Below are 21,990 nucleotides of genomic sequence, written 5' to 3'. Positions count from 1 at the left end.
GCTCATCACCGGGCCAATGCCATCTCTTCAGTGAAGCATGATGGTGGCAGCATCATGCTGTGGGGATGTTTTTTAGCCGCAGTAACTGGGAGAATAGTCAGGAATTAGAGGGAAAGATGAATACTACAACGTACAGAGACATCCTGGATGAAAACTAACCCTTCCTATTCAACATGATGGAGCTTGAGAGGTGCTGCAAAGACAAATGGGTAACACTGCCCAAAGATAGGTGTGCCAAGCTCGTATTCAAAAAAACTTGAGGCTGTAATTGCTGCCAAAGGTGCATCAAGAATATATTGAGTAAAGACTGTGTATACAGTATGTATGCACATGTGATTTTTTTAGTTTTAATACTTTTGCAAAACATTTAAAAATATATATTTTCACATTGTCATTATAGGGTATTGTGTGTAGATTTTTAAGGTCCAAAATAAATGTATTCCATTTCGGAAAAATGCTCTAATATAACAACATGTGGAAAAAGAGAAGCACTGTTTTTCCGGATGCACTGAATATGTAATACATACATGAAGATTATTTATATTTATACTTTGACTCTGAAGAAGTAGTGATTGTAGTAATCGCTAACATGTTATGTAAATTACATAAGTTGTTTACGTAGGTGAGTTAAAAAATAAATCTAACGTAGATCCACGCTGATGTCCGTGTCTCCTCAACTTAACAGCCATAAAGAGATTAAAACCTCACCCAAAAATATTATATTATATATTTCCGTTCAGACATTATATTACCTTGATTTGTTATTTTTTAAGGTGTGCCGGCTTTTATTTTGCAAAGTAGTAGTATTAGAGACTTCATATACGGAATCCGCTCAATTTCCTTTATTTTCAGTGTATCCCTTTATCACATGAGGCATGATGTCTGGACGGGTGTTTTTCAACCTTTTTTGAGCCAAGGCACATTTTTTTCATTGAAAAAATCCTGAGGCACACCACAAGCAAAAATCATTGAAAAACGAAACGATACTGACAGTAAAAAAGTCGTTCTCGCGATTGTTGGATATTAATTTAAACCATAACCAAACATGCATCACTATAGCTCTTGTCTCAAAGTAGGTGTACTGTCATCACACCATGACTTATTTTAAGTTTTTTGTGTTTTTCTGTGTGTAGTGTTTTAGTTTTTTTCTTGCGCTCCTAATTTGGTGTTTTTTCCATTTGTTTTTTTGTATTTTCCTGTTGCTGTGTTATATCTTCCTTGAGCGCTATTCCCCTCACCTGCTTTTTTTTCGCAATCCACTCTAAGTTGTGCGGACACTTTTTTTCTTTGTTGATTGTAATGGCATGTACGGATGTACTTTGTGGACGCCGTCTCTGCTCCACACACTGTAAGTCTTTGCTGTCGTCCAGCATTTTGTGTTTCATTTACTTTGCAGCCAGTTCAGTTTTATTTTCGTTTTGCATAAGCTTCAAAGCCTTTTATTTTTGGTTTAAGCATAAGATACCGTATTACCTGCACACTGCTTCCCGCTGTCGTCTGCATCAACAAAACAATTAGCTACTGGCTGCCACCTACTGATGTGGAAAAGTATAACATGGTTACTCTGCCAAGCTCTAGACCAGGGGTCGGGAACCTTTTTGGCTGAGAGAGCCAAACAAGCCAAATATTTTTAAAAGTATTTCCGTGACAGCCATATATATATTTTTTTAACACTGAATACAACTATATGCGTGCATTTTTAAGAAAGAACAACATTTTTAGAGTATAATAAGTCTCTTATTCCTTTTAATAACATTGTTATTCTGAGGCTAACCAAAAATACAAAAAATACTTCTTACCATTAATGCGACTTCTTAAACAGGTGTGGTAGAAACCAGATGGATGGATAAAAATGCATGAGAATGTTTTATATTTTGAACGTTATTTTTGACACTGTGATTACCAACGGAATTATTCATTACTTATCGTGTTAAGCAATGTAAGCTAAGATTTATCTGAGAGCCAGGTGCAGTCATCAAAAGAGCCACATCTGGCTCTAGAGCCATAGGTTCCCTACCCCTGCTCTAGACAGTACAGACACTCAAAAAACGGCACAATATTCACGGATTATAATTACCTGTGTGCAAAAATATATTTTTAACCCAAATAGATGAAATTACATAATTTCCCATGGCACAGCAGACTGTATTTCATGACACACTAGTGTGCCGCGGCACAGTGGTTGAAAAATAGTGGTCTTGACCAAATTGGTGTCCGTGCGCGTTTGCAACCGGAGTCTGATAGAGATTGCATTTTACTTGCAGTGTAATTACTCAGATGCAAATAATGTCTGGGGAAATTTGCTCAATATATTTTGTCAGTGACTGAGCAGGAGGAGGCTAGGAAATTAAAAGTCCATATGAAGCTCGCTGTAATTCATTAACTGACATGAAAAGGGAAGTAAGAATGGCGCTGATGATATTTATCTGTATTTTTTGGGGTATTTGATCATTTATTGTGGAAGAATTTTGTTGACAGTTCATTTTATTTTTTTAATTACCTACAAGTTTTAATGACGACCTTATATTTTTTACAGGTACACTCACATTGATGCTGTCAAAAAAAAAAAATCTTTGATACAGGGCAAAAAGCTGTAACTGCTGTCAGGTTTCAAGCGGTTCAGCAATTAAAACTGAAGATATAAAATATCCCTTTCAACATGTCAGTCAAATCTCAACAAATCAGGTTGAAGTTTGTTGTGATTATGTATGACACTCCCCCCCTCCCCCCACCGCCCCACTAAGATGCAGAATAAATTATGGATTGAGCTGAAACTTCGACACGGCTAAACCTTAAGATTCAGGGCTGGAGCCGGCCACTTATTGATTTTGAAGGTGATTAATGTTTCTGCTTAGTACTTGAGGTTGTAATTGCTGCTTTGTTGCCAAGACAAAGAAAGATCATGTGAGCAAAGTGCACCTTCCTCTATGAGCCTCACACACGCATCCATGCAAGAGTTCTAATTATAGCCTTGAACAATAATGCCGACGTATCTCTAATTGCCAATTACCTGAGGGTCATCGCCGTTACCTCTCAATCGCACACGGCCTCCCCTGCTGTGCGGCCCCCTACTCGTCCTCAAGGGGACAAAGCAGGTGCTTTACAGGCCCCCCCCCCCCCCCCCCCCCGTCCTCATATGTGCGAACCAAACCCGCTCCTCAAGTCACTGCCGCTCTTCTGTAAAGCCGGGCGATGGCCGGGTACATGACAACTAACGAAATGGCCATCATTTTGTGTCGCTGCAGAATTGTCTGCTTCTCTACACCGGCCGACTGCTTCTGAAGCACCTCGCCGTCCCCTTTGCAGTTAGCTGCTAAATCACGGCAAGTAAATGTGACAGGGCAGCTAATCTAACTGTAAACACATTTGCTCCCAATGCTGATACACAAGCAGCTCTTGGATGATACATAAGGAGTCTCTCTAGAGCTTAAAGGCCTACTGAAACCCACTACTACAAACAACGCAGTCTGATAGTTTATATATCAATGATGAAATATTAACATTGCAACACATGCCAATACGGCCTTTTTAGTTTACTAAATTACAATTTTAAATTTCCCGGGAGTTTCGTCTTGAAAACGTCGTGTAATGATGAAGTGTACGCAAGACGTCACGGGTTTTTAGGAAGTATGAGAGCTGCGCACACACACAGCTAAAAGTCGTCTGGTTTAATAATAATAATACTAATAATGGATTGGATTTATATCGCGCTTTTCTATTGTTATATACTCAAAACGCTCACAGAGAAGTGGGAACCCATCATTCATTCACACCTGGTGGTGGTAAGCTACATCTGTAGCCACAGCTGCCCCAGGGTTGTCTGACGGAAGCGTGGCTGCTTAATTACACAGTATTTTGGAAATCTGTGTTCCTGAATCTTTTGCAATTTGTCCAATTAATATTGGAGAAGTCACAGTAGAACGATGGAGTTGGGAAGCTTTAGCCTTTAGCCACACAAACACACAGTGATTCCTTGTTTAAAATTCCTGCAGGTGAAACTTTACTATGGATCAGAGTGCAGTCAAGCGAACATGAATCACGACGGAATGTCAACCAGCAGGTTTTTGGTGAGAAAATTGTGGTAAAAAGTCGCTTCTTCGATTGTAGCTGAGATAGGCGCCAGCGCCCCCCGCAACCCCAAAAGGGAGTAAGCGGTAGAAAATGGATGGATGGAACTTGTTTTTATTTTGTTTTTGTTTTCTAGTCCGTCGCTATCAATATCCTCAAACACAAATCTTTCATCCTCTCTCAAATTAATGGGGAAATTGTCGTTTTCCAAATCCGAATAGCACTTTTTGTTGGAGGCTGTGAGGAGCCATCAACATGTGACGTCATCGTCTGCGACTTCCGGTAGAGGCAGGGCTTTTCTCTTAGCACCGAAAGTTGCGAACTTTATCGTGGATGTTCTCTACTAAATCCTTTCAGCAAAAATATGGCAATATCGCAAAATGATCAAGTAAGACGCATAGAATGGACCTGCTATTCCCGTTTAAATAAGAACATCTCATTTCAGTAGGCCTTTAAGGTGGAGGATGGAGAAAGGACTGTGAGCAAACAGCAAACTATTGCATGATACAAGTAGTGTATAGGTGCAAGCACACAGCACACTCACATACGCGCTAGGGCCCATTTAGTGCTGAATTACCATGGAATAATTTTTGTGTTGATTCAGTAAATTCACCAAAATCGTCACCGTTGTGTTATTGAGTCTGTTTAGCTGATTGGAAAGCAAGCTTCTGCAGCTAGTGGGTCCATGATGATGGCATCTGTTTTGTTTGATAGGACGTTTTACTGCCGTGTTAAAGGCACCGTTTGGAAAGAATTCAGGTATGTAAATAAACATTTATAAAAATCTTTAGTACCGGTTTACACCTGCGGCCTATGGTCCTGTGTAGCTATATGTAAAAATATGTATTTGTTATAAAATTTGGTGGGAATATTGTTGCATCCGGAAAGTGTGTTATCTTTAAATAAAAATAGTTTCCCCTTGCTGTGGTACTACGACAGGGTTTTAAATGATTACATTTTCTTTAATTACTCAGTTCACCTGTTATGCCGTCTTATAAATACAATTTAATTACCCACCTAAAAATTTGGAACACATGATACAGCATTGTTCAACACCATGCCCGTGCTACTACTTAATAGCTACATTATGAATTCAAAAATGATTAGCATTCATGTTTTTGGAAGTTAAATACTTGCAAATTGTAGAACAATGTTGCTGACTAAGTCACTTTTTTGCTCATCCATTTGTTCTTCAATTAGGAAAAGGAGCAATCATCACAGGGCAGCCAGAGAACCTCTTAGGATCTGGGCTTAACAAGAAACATATCGTGAACTGTTTTCCATTTTAAGTAGGCCGTTTAGTGTTTGTAAGGAGTTATTGGTAGGAGAGGAAGAGACAGGAATGGGTAGAGGGCAGGATGGTGGGAGGTAAGGCTGACGGAGCGAGTCAAAGCAGGGGAGGCTGAGGATTAAAGCTGACAGGGAAAAAAGGCAGTTATGTCCCGAAATGGCTCTTAGCACTAGAGGGGTAACGAGTAAATAACTTGTCTATATTAATTTCTCTCTGCCGCCCCCATCAGTGCATAAGCACATGGCTTTTTTTCCTTTGAGCTCAGCATTTGCCAAAGACGAGAAAAGGTCAAAAGCGTAAGTGCTTTTATAGCCCAGCGTCTTCTTTCTATTGCATCACCTGCTTTCACTGTAAGCCTGCGTGGACATCACAGCAAATATCAAAGCAATAATGACAAGGTTTATAAACATGATATTTGCCCGCCGTCATGATAATTCCGAAAGGCTTGGAAGAGGATTTTGTGATTAACCTTCAGCTCAAATTGAATCCAAAAAGGTCAGCTTTATATTCAGGCGTACACACATATTTTCTTCGTTTTTATCTCAATGAACAGGTACAACTTCTATAGTTACAATTTTGAATATATCAACCCGGCTCTTGCGGAATGTTCTTCCAAGAATGTTCATACTAAACTGTCAGATGACAACAGTAGTATACCGACAGTGTTTTATATCAATTCTATTCAGGTGAAACCAACATTAGCAATTTAGTGTTAATTTTATGTTGGCAGCACATTACAGATCGGATAATGGTTAAAGGGGAACATTATCACCAGACCTATGTAAGCGTCAATATATTCCTTGATGTTGCTAAAAAAGGACCATATATTTTTTTAACCGATTTCCGAACTCGAAATGGGTGAATTTTGGCGAATTAAACGCCTTTCTATAATTTGCTCTCCGGGCGTTTTTTCGACTGTTTTCTATACCTTTGAGACATCATGCCTCGTCGGTGTATTGTCGGAGGGTGTAACAACACGATCAGGGACGGATTCAAGTTGTCTTACGTGGAGTGTGCATTAAATAGCACGGCATGCTAATCGATGCTGACATGCTATTTAGGCTAGCTGTATTTACATATTGCATCGTTATGCCTCATTTGTAGCTCTATTTGCATCCAGCCATTCCCTCCACCCACATTTAATACCAAACAAACACTTACCAATCGACTGATTTAAGTTGCTCCAGTGGTCGAAAGATCCGAAGGTCCCTCATCTGCACATTTTACCGGTGATGCTACGCCAGACATGGCACAGAGATGTATGGATACCCTGTGACACTAGAAGCAGATGCATTTCCAATGATAAAGTCAATTAAAAAACAAAGATGGGTTTTGTTGATGTTATTGACTTATGCGCTAATCAAACATATTTGGTCGCGGCATGACTGCCACCTAATCGATGCTAACATGCTATTTAGGCTAGCTGTATATACATTTGTAGCTATATTTGCATCCAGCCTTTCACTCCACCCACATTTAATGCCAAAAAAAAACTTATCCAATCGACGGATTTAAGTTGCTCCTGCACATTTTACCGGAGATGCTACGACTGACATGGCACAGAGATGTATGGATACCCTGCGACACTCAATCGTTGGTTAGAAGGCAATCGCCGAATAGCGTCAATAGCTATTCGCTCAATAACTTCAGTTTCTTCTTCAATTTTGTTTTCGCTATCTGCCTCCATACTCCAATCATCCGTTTCAATACATGCGTAATCTGTTGAATCGCTTAAGCCGCTGAAATCCGAGTCTGAATCCGAGCTAATGTCGCTATATCTTGCTGTGCTATCCGCCATGTTGGCATCACTAAATGACGTCACAGGAAAATGGACGATGGATTTAAAGATAGCGAAAATCAGGCATGCTAAAGCCTTTTTTCGGGATATTCCATGATGGGTAAAATTTTGAAAAAAACTTCGAAAAATAAAATAAGCCACTGGGAACTGAATTTTATTGGTTTTAACCCTTCTGAAATTGTGATGTTCCCCTTAAAGTAAAAGTGGATTTCATTGCGTCACTTTGTAGTTGTAGCGGGCTGTGTATGACCAACGATAGTATTTTGAGAGAGGATGATCCTGTGAATTTTGATATGCAGTGCACAGAATGTCCTACACAAGGTATATTTGTATTCAGTCATATAATTTTCTTTTTTTTACACTTACAAAATACAATGGACATGACTTGGGTGTCCCCATTGTTAGTTACGCCCGTGTGTATCGTGTTCCTTTTTTAGCGGATTTCTCCGCTCTGGCAGATAATTTTTTAACGTATTAATTTTGTGTGTATGATAAAATGTATGGGCAGCACGGTGATAGAGGGGAAAGTGTGTCTGCCTCAGAATACGAAGGTCCTGAGCAGTCCTGGGTTCAATCCCGGGCTCGGGATCTTTCTGTGTGGAGTTTGCATGTCCTCCCTGTGACTGCGTGGGTTCCCTCCGGGTACTCCGGCGGTTCCCTCCGGGTACTCCGGCGGTTCCCTCCGGGTACTCCGGCTTCCTCCCACCTCCAAAGACATGCACCTGGGGATTTAAAAATGCAACTTTCATTATTAGTGTTCAAAGTTTAAGCATATTGCTCCTATGTCGTCCGCTTGATGAAATACTAGCCTGGAAATTATTACTCTCACACTATAAACTATATCCACTCGACATCCATTGTACCGGTCGCCCAGAGGGGGTCCCCACGTATGCGGTCCCCTCCAAGGTTTCTCATTGTATCCCATTGGGTTGAGTTTTTTCTTGCCCTGATGTGGGATCTGAGCCGAGGATGTCGTTGTGGCTTGTGCAGCCCTTTGAGATACTTGTGATTAAGGGCTATATCAGGATTCGGGAACCTTTTTGTGCTGAGAGAGCCATGAAAGCCAAATATTGTAGATTGCATTTCCGTGAGAGCTATAGAATATTTTTTAACAGAATACAACTAAATGCATGCATTTTTAAGTAAGACTGACATTTTTAGAGTGTAATAAGTCTCTTAGTCTTTTTAATAACATTGTGATCTTAAGCTAAAAAAAAATATATACTTACCATTAATGCGACTTCTTGAACAGGTGCGCTAGAAAACGGATGGATGGATTAAAATGCATGACAATGTTATATATTTTTAACGTTATTTTTAACTCAGTGATTAGCAGTGGAATTATTCATTACTTATCGTATTAAGCGATGTCTGCTAAGACTTATCTGAGAGCCAGATGCCACATCTGTTTTGAGAGCCAAAAGTTCCCTACTGTCACACCGCGGTGAGTGAAGTCTTGTCTTGTTTGTTTTCTGTCTTGTGAGTTGCATATTTTATTTTGAAAAACAACTCCTCTTGTTCCAGATCACGGGTCCTTCCTTTTTTGTCACCAGTCTGACGTCATCCCTGAACCTTGATTGTTTCCACCTGTTTCCCATCACCATCATGTCCTATTTAAGCTCATGCCTCCTCTTGTCCTGTGCCAGATCGTCTCGTGCTTATGTTTCTTTCTAGCGTACATGCCCATGTCTATGTCGATATCCTTGTCTTGCATATTTCCTGCTTTTTGAATTGAGAAATGAATTGCTGTAATTTTGAGTTTACTTTTTCCTCCTTCGAGCGCCCTTTGTTATCCTAGCCTTCGTCCAACCTAATTGGTGAGTTTTTGTGTTTTTTCTAAATTCCTTTTCTTCCTCATTGATTGAGTGATTTTTTGTTTATCCGTATTTAGTGTGTGTATATATATATATATATATATATATATATATATATATATATATATATATATATATATATATATATATATATATACGTATATATACATATATATATATATATATATCCTTTTTGTTTTTTCCTCCTGTTGGAGCACTTTATGTTATTTTTATAGTAGATACGACTTTATTGTAAATTCGTTCTTTTATTAGTTGTTTCGTCCTATTTTTTGGAGTGATTTTTGGTTTACCTTTTTCCGGAATTATTTCTGCGGAATTTTTGTTAATTATCTAATGCAAAATACTTTTTGCTCTGGAGGTTAAAAGTTATTTCAAAATAAAAGCTTTTTTGAACTTCCTCTCTGCATCTGGGTCCACTCCTTATTCCAAGTCGTGACACCTACCACTGGGCTGCATAAATAAACTGTGATTGATTGATTGATTACAAGTAGCGCTGCTGCAATCTCTTGCAAAACGTCTTTGGGGTGTTTGTGCTGCCTCGGGCACCATGTTGCTGCCTGACGTCTCTATGCACATTGAGTAATGACGTCATTCCCTCCCGCCGGAACCGTTAAGAAAATCGTTTTAAAAAATGGCAAGCTCTTCCAAGGAATTGATACACTGGGAGGGTTTTCGATTTTCTTCCCTAACTAAGGTTAGAGCACTATTGTTGAAATAATTGATGCATTATTTTACTTGAAAACATGTACTCTGGAATTTATTAGTACATTATGTTTTTGTGCTTTTTCTTATTTATTTATTTAGAATGTTAATATGTTGAATTGTTCCAGAGTAAATGTTTTTTGTACATGTGCTTTTAGAAGTGGCAGGTTAAAAACAAGTACAAAAATGATGATATTGAGATTGGATGATATGGAAAAAATAATTGTTTTCTTTGCCATATCGCTTTACCCAACGCTGGGCTCTGATAATCAGCTTGTAATAATCACAAATAAGGAACAAGGAAACAACACCACACAAAAGTAACACAACAATATTAATTTCTCAAAAGTCCCTACAGGTCACACACACCAATAAGAGTTAGTACCAGTTTGAATTGAACACCGCACTTCATCATCCGTCAGCTTAGCGATCCAGCAATCCACAGGCCAATATTATTATACTCAGAAAAGTGAAACATTTAAGTAATATAATAGTCCATAATGAGGATTAAAGATGGCATCTGCTGACTCATTGACGTCTGATGTCACTCAATTGCGCCGTCTTTGCATGCTATTAAAACAGACCTTGCTTAAATGCACACCCACCTTTCATGCTAATTGTACTGATTTATATAATATTTGATATGATCCAACATGTAAAAGGTCTTGACTCTGCACATAATAATATTATTACATAATAATCGATTGCACCTTGCACTACAAACATAGTTGACTTAAGTCTTAAAAAACATGTGCTGATAAGACCTTACTGTTGTGAGATGTTGGTAATGTATACAACCTCATGTGCTAATACAAATGGTAAAAAAGTTATAGTGTCGATAAGTGTACCGATGAACACCGGTATTGATAGGTAATATTTATATCCGTATCTGTATCGATAAAATCGTAACGAAATACATCACTACTCTTACTTGAGTACAGTTTTTGGCTACTCGACCCACTTCTGGTTACAAAGTACCTAATGCTTGATTGATAAACCAATCAAATATAGCCTTTCCAGGTGAAAAAGTAAATGTTCCTTTCTTTTTACTGGCACCTTGTGCCAGTTTAAAAAATAATTGTAAAAATCAGATTAATCACTATGAATTATTTGCTTGAATTCAATAGCATAAATTAAACAAACTTGAAAAAACACCCCAATATTTTTGACACAGATGACATTTTATTGTCAAAAGGTCACAAAGAAAAAACGATTTAAAAAAATGTGTTATATATCTGCGTTTAAACATGATTAACGCGATCATTATTTGTGATTATTTACATGCACTAACACAATAAATTTGACAGGTCTAGTATTAGTTTCATATTTACCAGACAAAAAGGCGCACTTAAAACCTAATTTTTTTTTTCCACAAAACTCGACAGTGCGCCTTATAACCCGGTGCGCCTAATGTAAGGAAGAAGTTTGGTTGAGCTTACCCACCTCGAAGCCTTTTATTTGGTACATGGTAGATGGCAGTCAAACATAAGGGCTTAGTGTAGGCTGCACTATGATGGCAATATGACTCAAGTAAACAACACCAACATTTTAAATGTTCCATTGAAAAAATATAACATTACACACAGAGCTCAAAAATCGATCAAAATGTTTTAGTACAACTTTGGTAAGCTATGAAGCCGCACTGCTTGGTGGATTGTCTGCGCATTAAACATGCGAGTATTATTATGGTGTGTATATTAGGTAAGACATATTATCTGGCGTTTTGTGTAGCAACATTATGCAAAAGCAACTTTTCTTATCCTCTAGTACCTGCTGATTGGGATCTGTGTAAGTCCTCAAAAATTGCGCGCATCCGCACCAACGCTGTAATCCAAAAGATTCTTCTTTTTCTCCATCTTCTTGTTATGGGACATTCATCCTGCGCTTCTGCCATTTCTAATATAAACATGTGTAAAGTTCCTACTTATATCTGTCAGTAAACTCGCCATAAAAGCGCTAAAACATACCAGTGTAGTGAGATTACATTATTCACCCACGGAATTTTAGTTATTAGAGTGTTCCGGTCGGACGTTTTTTTACGGGACACATTTCCTGTGTGGTAGTTTCCAAATGATTATTGATTTAAGTAAAGTCTGAACGTCATTAAAACAGTTAGCTCCATCTTTTGACACTTCTTCCACTCCCGTCCATGTACGCTACACCGCTACAACAAAGATGACGGGGAGAAGATGCTTTTGAAGGTGAGCATCCGGAAGCGACTGTCAGAAAGCAGCTTGAAGATGATCTGTAAAACATCATCTATGCAACATTTTGACCAAAGAACCAACAGTACATGTTATGTGGACCACTAGGAAGTGTTTTCCATTTAGAAATAAATTATAAAAATATGACTCCTTTAATGCGCTCTATAATCCGGTGCGCCTAATATATGAAAAAAAGATCAAAAATAGAACACTCATCTGCAGTCTGCTTACAATCTGGTGCGTCCTATGCTAAAGAATATACAGTACACATTTGTTGTTCAATAAAATCAGACACGAATACAAATAGATGGAATAGATATCGAAAGGGTAAAAGAAAGCAGATTTTTGGGAGTATTATTAGATGATAAAATGAACTGGAAATCTCATATACAAAACATACAACATAAGGTGTCAAAAAATATTTCATTAATAAATAAAGCAAAATACGTCCTGGGGCAAAAATCACTTCATATTCTCTACTGCTCGCTAGTGTTACCATACCTGAGTTATTGTGCAGAAATATAGGGAAGCAACTACAAATGTGCGCTACATTCGTTAAGTGTGTTACAAAAAAGATCGATTAGAATAATACACAATGTTGGATATAGAGAACATACAAACCCTTTATTTATTGAGTCAAAAATATTAAAGCTCGATGACTTGATAAAATTGCAAACAGCTAAATTGATGTACATAGGAAATTATAACCTGCTACCAAAGAATGTACAACAATTCTTCTCAACTAAAGAGGAGAAATATAACCTTAGAGGAAAATCTAACTTAAAACATTTGTATGCCCGTACAACACTTTAAACCTTTAGCATATCAGTATGTGGAATTAAATTATGGAATGGATTAAGTAAAGAAGTTAAACATTGTACTGATATGATCCATTTTAAGAGGATGTTCGAATTAATAGTGCTTACAAAGTACAAAGAAGTATTATGAGAAACACTTTCAAACTTATTGAAAATAAGATATTGTTCATCTTAGTATGTTAATAATGACTGAAATAATTAAGTGCATGTTACAAAACTGCTGTGTTACTGACTCACAGATGTCATTTTGCTATTTTGATATTTTGCTATAAAGAAGGTCAGTGAATCAATGTATATATTTGTGGGCGCTCTGAAGTGGAAAAGGGGTAGGATTAAATAAGCTCCTTTTCGGACATGATGTATTGTGTATTGCGAAATGATGAAATTACCTGATGTATAATGTTGTATGTATGTCATGTTCGAAATAGACTAAGAAAAGAAAAAGAAAACAAATTGTTGTATTTTTGATGGTCGTGTGATGGGTGATGAGCCAAGGAGACGCCAAGAGGAATCGTCAAACAAAAAGCTTTATTTTGTTTCAGCGAGCCTCGGACTAGAGCTGCAAGAAGTGTGCCAAATCTTTTAACTCTGCTCTCCTGTCGGAACACTTGTGTTTCAATACAATTTCTTGTCGACCCCCTCTCCTTGTGGGTCTAATCTTGATGCCGGACAGTCTGGCCTGTCTATCTTTCCTTGTCATTATTCCCATGATCGGTTTATGTCGGGGGACCTCCAAACCCTATCCTCTGTCCCTATTCGTGGACCTTCTACCAGGTGTTGCAGAACACCTACATTCTTGTGGGATTCCTTATCTCCTGTGGACACTCTCTACAGTGCCGGTGATGGACCTGTGCACCTTGACCTTAGTAGAAGAATACTTTTGAAAGATTACGTGGCAAAATACGAAACACTCACTACTTCCAATCCTATAAGATAATTATACATGATATAATTAACCACAAACCTGTAACCCATCGAGTTCAGTTGCTGTGTTGCAAAACTGCACAAACACTCCAACAAGTCGTCTTTGAATGTCATCCACCTTGACACACAACACCTCACTCAAATGTTCTCTCCTGTTTCCTAATTTAAGAGCATTCTGGTGCTCATGAACACCTGACAGTATTGATCAGCGTTTATAGGCCGTAAGGGATCACTGTGCTGCTGGGCGCGCCCGTGGTAACAATACTGGAGGAATAAATCCATTAAATGGACCTTTTTTCCTCTCCCTCCCACAAACTGGCCTTTCCATCTCTTTATCATCCACAGATGATAGACAAACAAACATGCACGCTTGCAGGGGTGGGAAACAAACACCTCTGACATATTTGCTATGAATAACAAGATCTCTCGAGAGTTCCAGCTCGCGCTCGGGGAAAAAAAAAAACCTCGGTCCCGGCTTCACGTTTAACCCGCAGCTTGTTATGAAAGCTTGTGTTGTTTACGAACAAGGCCGATTCAAATGAGGCACAAATAAGCAACAGAATGACAGAATGAACATCAACCCGCCGAGCGCACGCTCAGATGCGGTGGTCTCTCATTTAGATATGCAAATGCCGCCGCAGACTTGGCCTGTGAAACCAGCAGAGAACAATAATTGGCGGCGGATAATGGAGACGTGTCCAAAGCCCCTGTCGAGATTCGCGTATAGATTTCATTTGACGTTCTATTAATTGCCGCATTTCGTGTGGGCCGCATTTTTTGTTGTTGTCCCTTTTTGTTCGTTTGTCCGCACCAATTAGGGCCGATCACCGGGACTCTTCAGATGTCTGCTTAAAATATTGATTGCTTCTATGGCCGCCTTGCTGCTGCATGTGTGTGCTTGTGTGTGAGAGCATGTTTGTTGAAAACAGATGGGGGCGGGTGTTTGTGTATGTGTTGGAAATGAGTCGATCTGGTTTACACACACATGCGGAGGAGGGAGGGCATCCTGCGTATGCGTTTGTTTGCCGGGATATTTCCGAGCGCCGCCTTCCTCTCCCTGCCTCGGCACATATGCTCACAGCACTGTGTCATTATCCTTCCCCGTCTCATTTGTCTCTCCCTACATCTTCTTTTGCCTTGGAGCTCCGCATTATAAGCCTCCATCACTGTCTTTTACTTTCCAACCGTTCACCCTCAATTTTCCATGCGTGGACGTTTCTATTATTCTGCCTATTTTTATTTCACTATCACTCATTCAGAATCCATTCTCATTGCTTATTCACTCATCTTCCTCGGCCAGAGTCGGAATCTCCTCTCCTTTATTTTGCCATCCATCAGTGTTCTTTCCAAATCTCGTGTGGCGAGATAGCAGCGCACGGAAGACAAAGAAAATGATTCCAGACGAAATGAGGATGTGATTTGTGCATCACTTATTTGGATGGTGATTGGGTGGAATTGTTTAGTCCGTGCGAGCGCGGATTTACTAAGCAGAAACAGACTTGTAGCGCCACTAGGACAGAACAAACCAAAGAGATACATCTGCTCAAAAGTAATAAGACAGTGTAGATGACAGAGGGGGGGAGACCAAACCTTAAGACACTGGAACCTCTCAAGAAAGTACCTAAACAAGCTTATTAATAATGGCTGTGCAGAGGTTACTTAAAAAACATTGGCTGCACGGTCGATAAAGGTTTAATGATGACGACTGTTTCAGCCTGGAGTAGATACTGCAAATACAGGCCTTGTCACACTGCAGGTCAAGTCAGATTTTTTTTGCCCACGTGCGACCTGTATCGGATTTTTTCATGTCAGTATATAAATCGGATATGCATGCGATGCCTCTTGCCCAGTGTCATTATCATTCTTCAAAATAGACGGTTAGAAATTGAATAGTTAAAGGCCTACTGAAACCCACTACTACCGACCACGCAGTCTGATAGTTTGTATATCAATGATGAAATACTAAAATTGCAACACATGCCATGCTAAATTGCAATTTTTAATTTACCGCGGGTTTCTTGTTGAAACTGTCGCGGAATGATGATGCGTGCGCTTGACGTCACGGACTGTCAGGAAATATTAGCGCTGCACCACTAGAGAATAAAAGACGTCTGCTTTAATCGCACAATTACACAGTATTATGGACATCTGTGTTGCTGAATCTTTTGCAATTTGTTCATTTAATAATGGAGACTATAAAGAACAATGCTGTTGGTGGAAAGCGGTGGATTCCAGCTGTCTTTAGCACCGAGAAACAGCCGGTGTTTCTTTGTCTGTTGTGAAGCAGAGCGGTCAAGCGAACATGTTTTCTCTACGTCAACCAGCATGTTTTAGGATGGGAAAATTGTGATATGTATCTTTCCGGAGACATCATTGGATTATTCTTCATCCTGCAGCAGCTGTCAAAAAAGGCAGCTGTGAGCTTGGCTCCTCGGCTTCTCTCTGAGACACTGCGTGTTCACAACAGCCATCCGACCTCGAGGTATGCCTTTACAATCTTTACAATCTCACTAAAACACTATTAAAACAATAAGCAGATAAGGGATCTTCCAGAATAATCCTAATAAATGTGTCTAATTACATCTGAAACGCTCACACTGCCGCCGCCCGGAGCCGTCGCTTCATTTTTTTTTTTCTAGTCCTTCACTATCAATATCCTAATTCACAAATCTTTCATCCTCGCTCAAATTAATTAGGGAAATTGTCGCTTTCTCGGTCCGAATTGCTCTTACTGCTGGTGGCTCCCATTATAAACAATGTGAATATGTGAGGATCCCTGCAACTCGTGACGTCACGCGCACATATTTCGGGTAAAGGCAGGGATTTTTTATTAGCGACCAAAAGTTGCGAACTTTATCATCGATGTAGTCTACTAAATCCTTTCAGCAAAAATATGGCAATATCGCGAAATTGATCAAGGAAGACACGTAGAATGGACCTGCTATTCCCGTTTAAATAAGAAAACGTCATTTCAGTAGGCCTTTAACAACTGTAATTTTCTTAGAATTAGAATCAGAATAGTTTAATTGCCATTTTTTGAGAACAGGTTCACGAACTAGGATTTTTTCTTTGTACAATCGTACAACATAAAACACATATCACAGAAAACGTAATAAAAATGAGCTGTAAGTGAGCTATCAGATTGTGTTATCGTTCCTGAGTCTGATGGCCGAGGGGAAAATACTGCTCAGGTTGCGAGAGGTGTGGGTCTGGATGGACGGTAGTCTCCTGCCTGAGGAGAATAGTTTGTGTCCAGGGTAAGAAGAGTCAGCTGTGATCCGACCCACACGCCTCCTGGTCCTGGAGGAGAACAGGTCCTGGAGGGATGGGAGCCTGCAGCCAATAACCTTCTCAGCAGCATGTACCATGCGCTGCAGTCGCCGGGGAACCACACAGTGATGGAGGAGGTGAGGATGGACTCGATGATGGCCGAGTAAAACTGCACCAGCATTTCGGTCGGCACCTTCAGTTTCCTCAGCTGCCGCAGGAAGTACATCCTCTGCTGGGCCTTCTTGATGAGGGAGGTGATGGTCGGCTCCCACTTGAGGTCCTGGGTGATGGTGGTGCCCAGGAAACGGAAGGAGTCCACGATAGAGACGGGGGTGGGTGAGTCCACAAGGGTGAGTGGGGCTGTGACTTTCCTGAAGTCCATGATCATCACCACTGTCTTCTGGGTATTCAGGTCCAGGTAATACGTAATCAGTAATACGATCTCTGATCGGTCCTTGAAGTGTACATAAATGTGATTGGCACATGTTGCTGCTTCTTGATATTAGCGCAGCTTTCGATACCATTGATCAGAACATTTTATTAGAGCGTATCAAAACATGTATTGGTATGTCAGAGAATAGCCTTGTCTTTGGGGCACATCTGCGCTCCCCTCCAAGGTTTGTCATTGTCATCCCATTGGGTTGAGTGTTTTCTTGCCCTGATGTAGGATCTGAGCTGAGGATGTTGTTGTGGCTTGTCCAGCCCTTTGAGACACTTGTGATTTAGGGCTATATAAGTAAACATTAATCGATTGACATGTGACATGAGACTTCCTGTTTATCGTTGCCATAGATGTGAACGATTATCCTCAAGAGTCGTGAATAAAAGTAGAATTAGCCCCATGTCGTCTGTTGTCTCGACTTATTTTCCACAGTACGGAACAAGACATGGTCTCAGAAGTGGGATAAGAAGAACACAGGCGAAACAGACGACATCTCCTGAACACAACAGAGACACTGACCAATCAGACTGTAGAAAACACACGATATACACTGCACACTGACACACAACACACCTCAAAGATAACAGTAGAGACAGCCCCACAGAGATTAAGCCCAGAGTTGTTATAGATTCATAGGAATATGCTTAATGGTGTTCAGATACATATAAGTCAATGATATTGTGATTTTGTTCTACTTACAATATATAATCCAGTAAAACATTCGAGCAAGTTAAGTGATAACTGAAATCTGTTTGTTGAGTCTTTACTTCATGGCTGTCGTACATGTGTTAATTTAATTTCAATAAGTTTCAGCAAGGGTTTATTGCACAGAAAGAGCTATTGTTGAACGTTATGTTTCATATTTTTATGAAAAGAAGGGGGATGTAATATTCTTAAGTAATACGATCTCCGATCGGTCCCTGAAGTGTACATAAATGTGATTGGCACATGTGACATGAGACTTCCTGTTTATCGTTGCCAGAGATGTTAACGATTATTCCCAAGAGTCGAGAATAAAAGTACAGTTAGCAGCACGTCGTGTGTTGAATCAACTTTTTTTCCACATTACGGAACAACACAACAACGGACCGGAAAAAATTATGTTTTAGGAACTCACGTGAAAGTTCCACCATCCTGTCTCCAACTGCCAGCCCACAAACGTGCTCTGCAAGCAGACATCGAAGCAAGATACCCCGTAAATCTGCCAAAAGACTTGTCATCTTCCTTCTTAATAAGACTTTCATTGCACAAAACATTTGAAATTGCCACAATTGTGCCAGTACTGAGACCAACGAGAGTGGGAGCCATGTTTACCCCCATAAACACTGCAGTGCGTGCGACGTCAGGGGGTCAGATTGCGTTCACATTAAAAATCGCAATTTTGTTTTGTAAAGATTGTATTTGGAAAAAAAAATATCCAAATTGGACATCCTGACCTTGCAATGTGAATTTTGTCATAAACCATCTGAAAAGGATAGGACTGTCATGACCTAATGTCAGGTCTTGCATCATGTCTTGTTTTGTGTTTTGGTCATTGTTTGCAGTTTAGGTTTCTGTTTTGTCCTTAGAACTCCTTTTTGTGTTTAGTTTTCTTGTTGCCACGTGCGCTGATTAGAAACTCCTGTTTCTGTTTAGTAATTTGTTTCCTCACCTATTTTTTTTCCAATCACCCCTTTATATTCTGGTGTTACCCAGCCTAAATTGCTATATCATTCGGTCACAAACTGACAAAGGTCCATGGGACGGAGTGGCAAGGTTGGGAGAGTGGCCGTGCCAGCAACCTGAGGGTTCCTGGTTCAATCCCCACCTTCTACCGAGCTCGTTAAGTCTGTTGTGTCCTTGAACAAGACACTTCACCCTTGCTCCCGCAGGGTTGTGATTAGGGCCTTGAATGGCAACTCTCGCCATCAGTGTGTGAACGGGTGAATGTGGACATAGTGTCAAAGCGTTTTGAGTATGTTGAAGGTAGAACACCACTATACAAGTATAACCCATTTACCATTTATAAAGGTTGCGTTTCTCAGGATGCAAAGGAGTTGTAGTGCAGGTAAGAATATTTCATATTTATGAAAGGCAAAAATACTAAAAAAGATGCCGTGCCGCTAGGAGCATGTGACGCTCACGGCAAGCTTAGCTTTAGGAGCAAGAAATATTGTATTAGCATACAACTGGAAGGCAAACTAAACAGACGCAAACCACTAACGGAACTTGTCGCATGTAGCGAACAATGATCCAGCAACTTAGGCTGGGTAACAACAGAATATAAAAAGGAGTGACTAAAAGATGAAGAAACAAATTACTAAACAGAAAAGGACCTAGCAACAAAAAACAAAAACGAAAAGTAAAGTAGCGCTGAAGACAAAATAGAAACCAAAACTGCAAATAATGACCAAAACAGGACATGACCTGGTAAATCAGGTGTACAACTTTATTCTCGCAAACAAACGGGTGTGCCCAAACATCAGAGGTTTTCTTCCTGCCACTTACGCACACTGATCCAATCCACTTTATACAGCGCATTAAAGTTTTACGAAGTGCCGCACATGGTTAAAACTAAGCAGGTTAAAACTAATTAATTTTTGATATTATTATTAATTTCATCTTCTGATAGATTTAAAATGACTACTAGAATACTATTAACTGCAACATGTAAATGTTAAAAAAAACACGTTTTGATGTGTTCATTTTTATTAAAAAAAAAATCTGAAGTTGTCTTTATTTTTAAGATATTATGCCATGATTTTACCAGTCCGACCCACTTGGGAGTAGATTTTCATCAATCTGGCCTTGGAGCTAAAACATGTTTGACACAGAGTGTGTGTGACGCGTCTAGTGCAGTAGAAGTAGAGAGATGTCTGTAGATAGTGCATGTTGCTTTCTGCTTGCTACTCTCTGCTTACAGCTATCGCCGCTAGCTAGCCCCCATTAGGGGGTGAAAAGAGGAGCCGGGTGCGTAAGTCTCCTCCTGTTGGTACAAAGTCTCTCCACCACCAAGAATCCTTCAGTGCCTCCTCGTGGCCACACACGGATAAGGGTCTTTGCAGACCCCGAACTAAACTGAAGGGGATCTCGGAGCAGCAGTGGTCCCCAGAGACGTTGCGTATAGGCCCACCATTCTGTGGAACACACCCTGATGCCCGTCAACCCTGCCCCAACTATGGGTAAATAGCCCCATTGCCTTGTGGGTCAGCTTATTTAGGCAAAGGCTAAGGGAGCACACCCTAACAGAAAAACAATGTGCTGGTGGTGCGCAATAGGCGGGCCTTGAAGGAATAAGGACCCGGCAACCTCCTGCAGTCATGCCGTGGGACTGGTCGTCATGGGCTCACCCATGCCACCGGGTTTACCTCATTGTGGCGAAGATAGTGCTACTGGAGAAAGCGCACCTCCTTTAGCACTGAAATATCTCATTGCGCAGGTACCCACTTCTGACCATGGTGAACAGTACCTGGATTTACATCTGGTTGAAGTCTGACTGCGATGGTGTTTCTGGTGACGGGAGCAAGTTTGAATGGACTGGAAGCTCTTAGCTAGAACCCTGCACGGCAGCAGCACAGGGTATAGGTCGCTAACAGCTCAGTTGAGTGGAAGCTGTTTTCGGCAGACCCCTGTGTGTTTGAGCAGCCTTATCTAGGGACAGCACTGCTCACCTCAACTGAGGACGGGCCTAGAAAAGGTGGCCTAAAAATTGCCCACTCAATCTCGCCTGGATAGGATACCGCACCTATCGGGCCATTCCATATATCCGCGGTCGAAATAAAAATAAAAATAGAAAATCATGCAACTTGAAACTGGCAACATGGAATGTAAGGACTCTCCTGGACTCGTACGGCAGATCTGACAGACCTCACAGGAGAACTGCCTGGCTTGCTGCAGAGCTGAATCGCTACAACATTGACATTGCAGCCCTCAGTGAGACCAGGATCCTGGATGAAGGCTCTCTAACTGAGGAAGGTATGGGCTACACATTCTTCTGGAAAGGCTACCCCTCAGGAGGACAACATCTGCATGGTGTAGGACTGGCCATCAAAAACACCCTGCTGCCAAGACTCACTGAAACACCTGTCGGCATTAGTGAGAGACTAATGACCCTCCGTATCCCCCTGGTCAGGAATCACTACGCCACACTTCTCAGTGCCTATGCACCAACCCTGCCATCTGAGAGTGGGGTCAAGGATTCCTTCTACCAGTCACTTGATGAGGCTCTCTGCCGGATCCCCAAGAATGACAAGATTTTCTTGCTTGGGGATTTTAATGCCCGAGTGGGACAGAACAGCAGGATATGGAGTGGAGTACTTGGCAAACATGGAGTTGGTCAGGTTAACTCAAATGGGATGAGATTGCTTACTCTCTGCTTAGAGCATAACCTAACCATAACCAACACCATCTTCCAACAGAAGGCTAAATATAAGACTTCATGGATGCACCCTCGTTCTAAACATTTGCACCTCATAGACTATATCATAGGGAGGAGTAGTGACATCAAAGATGTCCTCACCACCCGGGCCATGAGAGGTGCAGAGTGCTGGACAGATCATCATCTGATTATGACCAATGTCCACATGCAAGTGCGCCCCCCCCCCCCCCCCCCCCCGTGAGACGGCAAACACCCAAAAGGAAGAAGCTAGAATGCGCCCG

Source organism: Nerophis ophidion, linkage group LG04, assembly GCF_033978795.1.
Source record: "Nerophis ophidion isolate RoL-2023_Sa linkage group LG04, RoL_Noph_v1.0, whole genome shotgun sequence".
Lineage (NCBI taxonomy): Eukaryota > Metazoa > Chordata > Actinopteri > Syngnathiformes > Syngnathidae > Nerophis > Nerophis ophidion.
This window is presented reverse-complemented; position numbering follows the sequence as displayed.